This window comes from Alosa pseudoharengus, unplaced genomic scaffold (genome assembly GCF_046254945.1).
Source record: "Alosa pseudoharengus isolate Yale_2024_CS ecotype anadromous, Long Island Sound unplaced genomic scaffold, YU_APseudo_1.1 YU_APseudo_1.1_scf_26, whole genome shotgun sequence".
Taxonomy (NCBI): Eukaryota; Metazoa; Chordata; class Actinopteri; order Clupeiformes; family Clupeidae; genus Alosa; species Alosa pseudoharengus.
Genome location: NW_027468701.1, coordinates 584740 through 593062, shown reverse-complemented (window position 1 = coordinate 593062; position 8323 = coordinate 584740). Strand labels below are relative to the sequence as shown.

Sequence of the window (8323 nt, the reverse complement as noted above, 5' to 3'; positions counted from 1 at the left end):
TCTTGGATCCTTCCCAGTTTGCCTATAGGGCCAAGAGGGGGGTGCAGGATGCTACCATCACTCTACTAAGTCTTCTCTATAAACACCTGGAGGAAAGTGGGAATCATGCAAGGTTGCTCTTTGTAGATTTCTCCTCGGCATTTAACACCATCCAACCCCACCTACTGATTGAGAAACTACTGAACAACTTTAGCCTTGACCCAAGCCTGATTGGTTGGCTACTTGATTTCCTCACGCAGAGTTCAGAGAGTGAGGGTAAATAAAGTGCTGTCCAGTGGCCTAACATCATCCACAGGCTCACCTCAGGGGTGTGTTCTCTCCCCCCTGTTGTACATACTGTACAACAATGACTGCCGCAGCCAGTATGACAACAGGCACATTCTAAAATTTGCAGATGACTCTGTAATTGTCAGTCTCCTGAATTCCCATGAGAATGAGCATGGCCCTGTTATCAATGAATTTGTGTCATGGTGTGAAGATGCTTTTTTGCATCTGAACATCAGTAAAACCAAGGACATGTCCATAGATTTCAGACGCCTTCCCCCTGTTCCAAAGCACAGTGTCATCAACGATCAAGATGTTGAAATTGTATCATCTTACAAGTACCTAGGCACCTTGATTGATGACCGGCTTAAGTTCGACCTGAACACCACCTCGGTGTGCAAGAGAGGGCAACAAAGACTCTCTGCACTTAGGAAACTGGCTAAGTTTCAGGTGGACAAAACATTGATGGCATTGTTTTACAAAGCTTTTATTGAGTCAATCCTCACATTCTCCATTATCTGCTGGTATGGAAATGTCACCATCAGAGACAAAAATGCACTTTCCAAGATAGTAAATGTGGCCAGTAAGATAGTGGGAGTGAAGTTTGTTAGTCTCACCGAATATTTTAATAAGCAGGTGTTCAACAAAGCGATACAAATATATCAAGACACAAGCCATCCCCTGTATTCTGAATACGTGCTGCTGCCACCTGGCTTGCGTTTGTTGGCATCCTATTGCTTTTAACCATAGGTACAAAAATTCCTTCATCCCCTTTTCTATTCAAGTACTGAATGTACACAACAGGAAAAGATAGATTTGTCCATTTAGTGACCCCCCCCCCCCCCATATTCATTCACTTCCTCCTCTTATATCTAACTTATTTAATTAAGTTTTATCTTGGTTTTACTGACTTTTTAGGCATTGTCAGACCTATTTATGTCGTGTGGTATGTGATCCTGTCTGCAATCAAATTGCCCATTTGGGACAAAGAAATAAATTGAACTTGAAAACTGTCAAAAAATGCAGCCGAATAGCTGTGTGGATGGTACTTTGCAGGGCTGTCGCGTAGGTCAAAACTGACCAGCAGAACTGACCATGTCATGCAAATTATGTTTATTTCATATCAAAACACTTGCATCAGATAAAAGCACAATATAGATGTTATGAGGTGCTTGGTGTACTCAAGTAAATGTACTCCGTTACTGTCTGGCTCTGACTGCGCTGTAGTAGAATTTGCTATATGCACATGATGGGAATGCTCTATGTGTCTCTGCTGTCTTTGAAATGGCAGGTTATCTTTTGTGTGTATTCCTGTTTTGCTTTACTGATGCTAGGGGAAAGTTTGGCTCTCGTTGTTCTCAGATCAGTTTCATCCTTGGCTCTGAAGGCGTTCTCGGCAGCCTATGGACATCTCCTGTCATGTCTTCCAGTTAGCCGGGTCTTTGTGTGTGTCACATCATCGATGCACTTACTGATGTAAGAAGCAACAGGAGCTCCCATGCCACAAGGCACCTGGACCCTCTAGACCACAGTCAAAAACAACAGCAAGTATACTACAATAGCAACAATGACTTAAAACAAATATCAAAAGCAGTAATTACTCTGTGGCACTTTTAAATGTTTAGTGAATGAAAGTTCTTCTGCCAGTTTGTCCTAACAACTGCAATACAAGAAGTAGTGGGAGACAAGCTAACAACACACAACACGGTGATTCTTTGTTGAGAAAACAGGGTGGTAAAACATGTGTGATACTTCCTATTCAATATGGCAACTAGTAGTCTTTATTAACTTATATTATATAAAAAAATACAAAAGAACAACACTCAGCTAAAATATTTGTTGACTGTTGAGTGAGTGAGTGAGTGAGTGTGTGTGTGTGTGTGTGTAGATCTTTATCTTGCAGGCTCCCAGGTTGGCAGACAGGTTTTCCCGCTGAGAAAAAAGGGGGAAGATGGTTAGTGAAAAAGACTGTAACCTGTATTCCAGTTTGATTAGATATTCTAGTGGAGGGATGTTTAGATTAACCAATGTCATAATAGTGTTACAACTAATAAAATATCTGAATACTCCACAGTATGGAAATAAAAAAAACTGGGCCCTGACATTCTGAATTGACAAAAGTTACATTATCAACATCTCAGGTTAGTACATTTACAAGTTCAGAGTGCAAATGAATAAAAAATAGTTTATAGCTCACACTCACCCCAGACAACACTCTACTACCAATTGCCATAAAACCCTACTGTTCATACTTGAATTTCCCCTTGGGGATCAATAAAGTATCTTTCTATCCATCTAAAACATCAGGTACACAGGAGTGTTACAATATAAACTGATTTACGGTATATATGTTTACATGTAGCCTGCAGTACCGGTATATAACTAAATTATAGCATAGACTATAATAACTAAATCTGGTACATTTACATGTCCTACAGTATATGTATGGCTGCTGGAACAACGTAATTTCCCTTTGTGTAATTGTGAGTATCTGGTGTAAAAGATAACCAACTCACCACATTTTGGAAGGCACCCAATCTATTAGGATCTCCATCTTCCCCTGTGGCAGGCAAACAAAGACATAGAAAAATAGTGTCTTGCTTAAAAAGATAACATTGCACTCAACTTTTGTAGACACGTAACACTTTTTATGATGTTCAGTTAATATCTCCTCATGGTCCACTCACTTTACATTCCCTATACGAGCTGTAAAACATCCTGGTCAATTTACACAGTCCCATAAACTGGAACATAGAGTAACTGCAGACAAACATTCTGGGGTTGGTAGCATCTCTAACAATACTAAAACATGCCATGAATATTTTTCAGAGAATACTTTATATTATATTTATATATAATATAGGGGTGAGTTATCTCTGGCGTGTCTTGTTCGGGATTTTGAACATAAACACAAAGATGAACAAACGCAATATCTGGTACGATTACTGATACTGACAGTTACTGATCACTGATTTCAATTATTCCGCAGTGCCATTATACATTTTTAAAAGTGATCAAAAAGTACTGTTACATCATCCATTGTTTTATTTGCAATTTTGTGTATGGAAATAACCTTTGTCTTTCTCTTTTTTAGTACTCTTCTGTACTGCTGCTTGTACATAGGGCTGTTGTGGGGGCACTCTTGTTCTTCACTTCCTTTTCTAGAAACTGTTTGACATAAGCAAATAGTAGAATGTTAATCAAAATGTTAACATACATACAGAACACAAATAACAAGCATATCATATAATTCATCATACAGTGTACAGATTAGGGCCTGTATCTTACATTCTCCGCAACTGACTTTCTTCCCTAACGCAATTACCATTGCTAATCTACACTTGGTGGAAAGCCACATTTTCTGACATGAAGATGGCCTCCTCTCATTGACCCGGCAAATTGTTTGGATCGGTCAGCGCTTTCTTTCCTGAAAGAATACAAGCAACACAAACAATACACAATGTACAATAAGGTCAAATGTGAAATGTAGGAGTGATGTCATGATATTTTTCTGTACATTTTGTTATTTGATGTCATCTAATTTTCAGTGTCCCACATTTTTCAGAATTGGGGTTGTATAGAGACGTTATAATGTATAGAAAATGTGGAATCACCTTTAACCATTAAGGTGAAAATGTCCTTAATGTTATTGAGGCATTTACTTTCCCCCCCACTTAACCTCAGGCCCTGAGGGAGAAGCATTTGTGGGTTTCTCTTTGGGTATTCAAGAAGGAGGACGGGACTCCAGCCCACAGCATTGAGCTTCTCAATCTGAAAAAAAAAAAACCCTGTTACTTTAAAAAAACATTTATAAATTGTGCCAGTGATATATGTTTACGTTTATGTATTTAGCAGACGCTTTTATCCAAAGCAACATACATATAAATTACAACACGCTACGGGCTAGCAGATGCTACGGGAATGCACTAGTTGAGAATGTACTAGTTGAGAATGTACTTGTTGAGAGTGTATGTGGGAAAGGTGTGAAAATATGTGCGTGGGTTTGGTGTGCATGATTCATGTATGAACGTGTCACTACAGGAGCATAGTAGAGGTATTACTCATTTTGACACTTCATTCTTAAAGGTTGTATCAGTGATCCTGGCGGATATTGCCTGTGTTTTTGTTATTGTTTATGTTCAAATTTCTTAGCAGACGTTTTTGTCCGATATATAACTCATTTTATATTTTGTCTGAGGACCAAACAAGACACACAAGAGATAACTCAACCTTACCACCAGTATTCATTTTTAAAAAATCCATGCAATGCTTGGTTATTGTTAGTGGTGTACTACCAACCACAATGTTAATGTCCGGTAGACTCCGCGGTTTGTGGTGCATGGGCTGCGTAAAAATACCAGAGTCTTATTCAGCGCCTAGAATGACAGGAGAGCTAGCCGACCATGAGAAAATATTAGCTGAACATTATAAAAGTGTTTTGTCTTTACAAATCGCTCATCATCGCTGATACAACCTTTAACCTAACATTAGTACTATGGTAATGTAACCAGGGCCAGTGCTAGCCATTTGGGTGCCCAAAGCACAAATGCATGGTGCCACTCTGGTGCCCCCACTATTTTGGATACTTTATATTGTTGGTTGGTTTAATAGGCCTACTGTTGGCAATGAAAAGTCGTAAATCTACTATGGGTCTCCAACGTCGCTCTGTCAGTAGCCTGGCTGCCTGCCCCTTCTGAAGGCTAAAGCAGTAGGCTACCTTTAAACATAATTGTTGCTGAGAGGAATCCCAGCCTACGAATTCAATAACAAAATAAATCATGCATAATTAAAAATTACCTTGATTTAGGCTACTTGGGTATGGCATAAGGCTTGGCTACACACAGTAAGGTTAATGTGCAAAAAATGAATGAAGTGGCTATTGGCTCGCAAATAAACAGCGGATGGAAAACATGGCACAGTTTGAACTAAATTTAAACTGAACATTGAAGCATAAAATACCAATCATATTTGATATTGGCCATGAGTTCCAACATTGAGCAATATAATCAAACAATCCAAAAGTTAATTAGGCATAAATCCAAACTAGACCGAGAATCTTCTGCTTTTGATACCATGCCACTCCAAATGTGTCTCACCATAAAACGCAGGAAAAAATACCTTATGCCTGTTGTCCATGAAGGCATGCCTGGCAAATTGATATTTTATGAAGATGTAACTGGTTGCTTTGCTTTCATTAATGGTTTAGCTAGTCAAGTTTGCAAGGAAGAGACATAACGTGTGAACAGGCCACAATATCCAGTAGGGACGTGCTCACACAGATGCGGTAGCGGGCAGGAGAACTGTTAGCACAGGCTTTACATAAAATTATTCAACAGAAGCCTTATAAGAAATAAATGCCTGCCTCGAATAAAGGCCTGTGGTTTGCACAACCTAAGTAGCCTAAATAAAAGACCCGCCACAATTTGAGGATTTGCGGCATGATGATTTTCTACGAGCTATATTTTTTTGGTGCCCCCCAGGCACTTGGTGCCCCACGCGCAGTGCATGTTCTGCTTGTGCGGAGCACCGACACTGAATGTAGCACAAATGACTTACCAGAATAATAGCATCATCCATCAGATGGGAGGTCAGTTGATTCTTTTTGGTATTGGCCTCCCAGGTTTCCTTTTTTTCATTGAAGCTTTCTAGTTGTTTTTTTTGCCTCAGCTTCTGTGGCTGTGGTGCCGTGCATACTGGGCATATTTTGCACCCATTAAAAATGGATGCAAGACATGCAGGGCATTTTTTTTTTTAACCCTCCCATGACAGGCTGCAAAAAATCAACAAGAAAAGCATACCGGTAATTAGAATTGCTATTGTTTAAAAATACAAATTCCTCAGTTGTTTAGAGAGATTGAACCATTAAACAACATGTTCAGTCTTTCAACTCAGTTGTAATAAAGGCAATCCTGTAATAAACAAGATTTCATCTATTTCAAGACTGATATTTGGGACCAACTCAGGGTATCTAGTATAACACTATGCGATTTGCTGTTCCTACATTAAACGTGGATTGATGATTCGGTGTTCCCCCAATGCCAATTGGATATTTAACAGAATCCGATGCTCTTCAGGTTAACAATAATAAAGTAACAATTTAGTGTCTTTCAAATTTGTGAAAATAAAAATCTTGGAATACTTACTATATGAGAATGAAAGGGTGAGTGTGTGTGTCTGTGTGTGTGTGTGTGAGAGAGAGAGAGAGAGAGAGACAAGCATGTATCTCGTAAATTATCTGTAACAAAGACAAAAAACATTATTAGAATGATATTTTATCTCTACATTATTAGCAAAAATGATAGATATGAAATGATTACTAGTTACATGTTCTACAAGAATAGAATCTCCTTGACTCTAATCGCCTGACCATCAAATTGCTCAGTAACCATTCATGTTATATTCTACACAAGAATGATTGAAGCACATGCGTACATTGCACACACATAAGATATCATATCCACTTGGCGCCTACTACTACTACTTTTGCATACCCCCCCCCCCCCCCCCCCCAAAAAAAAAAACAACAACCCCTGCTGATCTGCACCATCTATCTATCATAATATATAAAGCAACAATCGTCAGTGTGTCTGTGGCTCGCTGGGTACTTGTATAAACTTAGCCTTGCCAGACTTATAAACGCTTTAACTTCAAGTAGTAGCATGAACTATACAGGATGAAACCATTTGGCTTAGCTAGCTGCTAATGTGGCATCCAAAAGCCCATGTCTGGTTGCCCAGTTGGCAAGTAGCTGCTACATCAGAAAGTTAATGTTGAGCCCTGAACACAAAATTTTGCTGGCGCAGAAATTAGGTGGAAGCGTGTTACACATATATGCAAATTGTGCCACATAGCTGGCGATGCCAAAAGTACACGTCCAAATCAATGTAAATAAACCAACAGCAGAGTTCCGAATTAGCTAATCTATCTAGCTAGCAGAGGCTCTGGCTAAGTACGTTGCATTTTATTTTGATGCAACAAAGAATTGTATTATGTCAGTCTCTTTCAAATACAGCTCTTACAGTGGAGTTCGAAATAAACAAATAGGAGGACATAATTGTTTTGGCCAAAACTCAATTTTAGACATGTTAAATGCCTATGCATTTCTCTTGCTTATTAGACCCTTGTACTTACCGCTCGGAATCTCGCCCAGGCAATGGTTTCTGGGATCGTCGCACACAGTGACGCGATGCACAAAATTGCGCCAAAATATCAATAGCAATGAAAAAGTACAGTCTTAATATTTTATATCCTTGCTCAAATTTGTAAAATAATGAGCATAAATCTCCGAATGAAAGAAACTTGGGTATATGTAGCCATTACATTTAAACACATCACTTCCCAGAATGCATCTCTTTGCCAAAGAACTTTATTTCCACCTTAAGCAATATAAACATTTCTGCAGTAGTGTATTACATTTATAACAACTTCATAATCAGTATTGAGACGAAAGAACTAGTGCTATCAGTAAGCTATTCTTTTTAAGTTGACATTCTCTGGGGATACGCTTCTGACATGGGCTTTGTTTACCTAGCAACGGTTACTATGCCTCGTTGAAATGAGAAGTGAGAACGTTTTTATTAAATATCCTACTTAAATGAGGGCATAATTTAAGCCAACGGCAAATATGCAGTCCTGAAACGACTGTAATTATTCAATATCCATGTATCCCAAAGTTATAAAAGTCAGTTGACCGAAATCTGTACTCAGTTGTTGAAACGGGGGATCCGTGTGTGGGCCACGGAATATATTGTCATTAACTTGCATGTCAACTTCCGTTGAGCGAAATCTGCACTCAGTTGTTGAAACAGGGATGGAATGCAACGCCTGACAGGCTAACATTACATAAAAATCGAACTGAATGTATCAAAAGTGTGTTTCCCAATAAGATAACAACATCCGTTGAGCGAAATCTGCACTCAGTTGTTAAACGGGGATCCGTGAAATAGCCACGGAATATATTGTCATTAACTTGCATTGGAACGAAATCCGTGTGTGTTTCACGGAAATGTAACTTCCGTTGAGCGAAATCTGCACTCAGTTGTTGAAACAGGGATGGAAT

The 8323-nt window shown here is 39.0% G+C and overlaps 1 long non-coding RNA gene across 3 annotated transcripts; it reads right to left on the bottom strand.

Moving 5' to 3' along the window:
- Nucleotides 1-2022: 2022 nt before the first annotated feature.
- On the bottom strand, nt 2023-6564 carry LOC143099252 (uncharacterized). Of its 3 annotated transcripts, XR_012981451.1 has the most exons (7): nt 6408-6564; nt 5821-6034; nt 3879-4035; nt 3553-3691; nt 3338-3432; nt 2781-2824; nt 2023-2196 (listed from the first exon to the last, which is right to left on the bottom strand). It is a non-coding gene; the product is annotated as an uncharacterized LOC143099252 (long non-coding RNA). The 3 variants fall into 3 exon arrangements; XR_012981450.1 differs by lacking the exon at nt 6408-6564 and having other exon boundaries at nt 5821-6401; XR_012981452.1 differs by lacking the exon at nt 6408-6564 and having other exon boundaries at nt 3590-3691; nt 5821-6401.
- Between the last annotated feature and the right edge of the window lie 1759 nt (nt 6565-8323).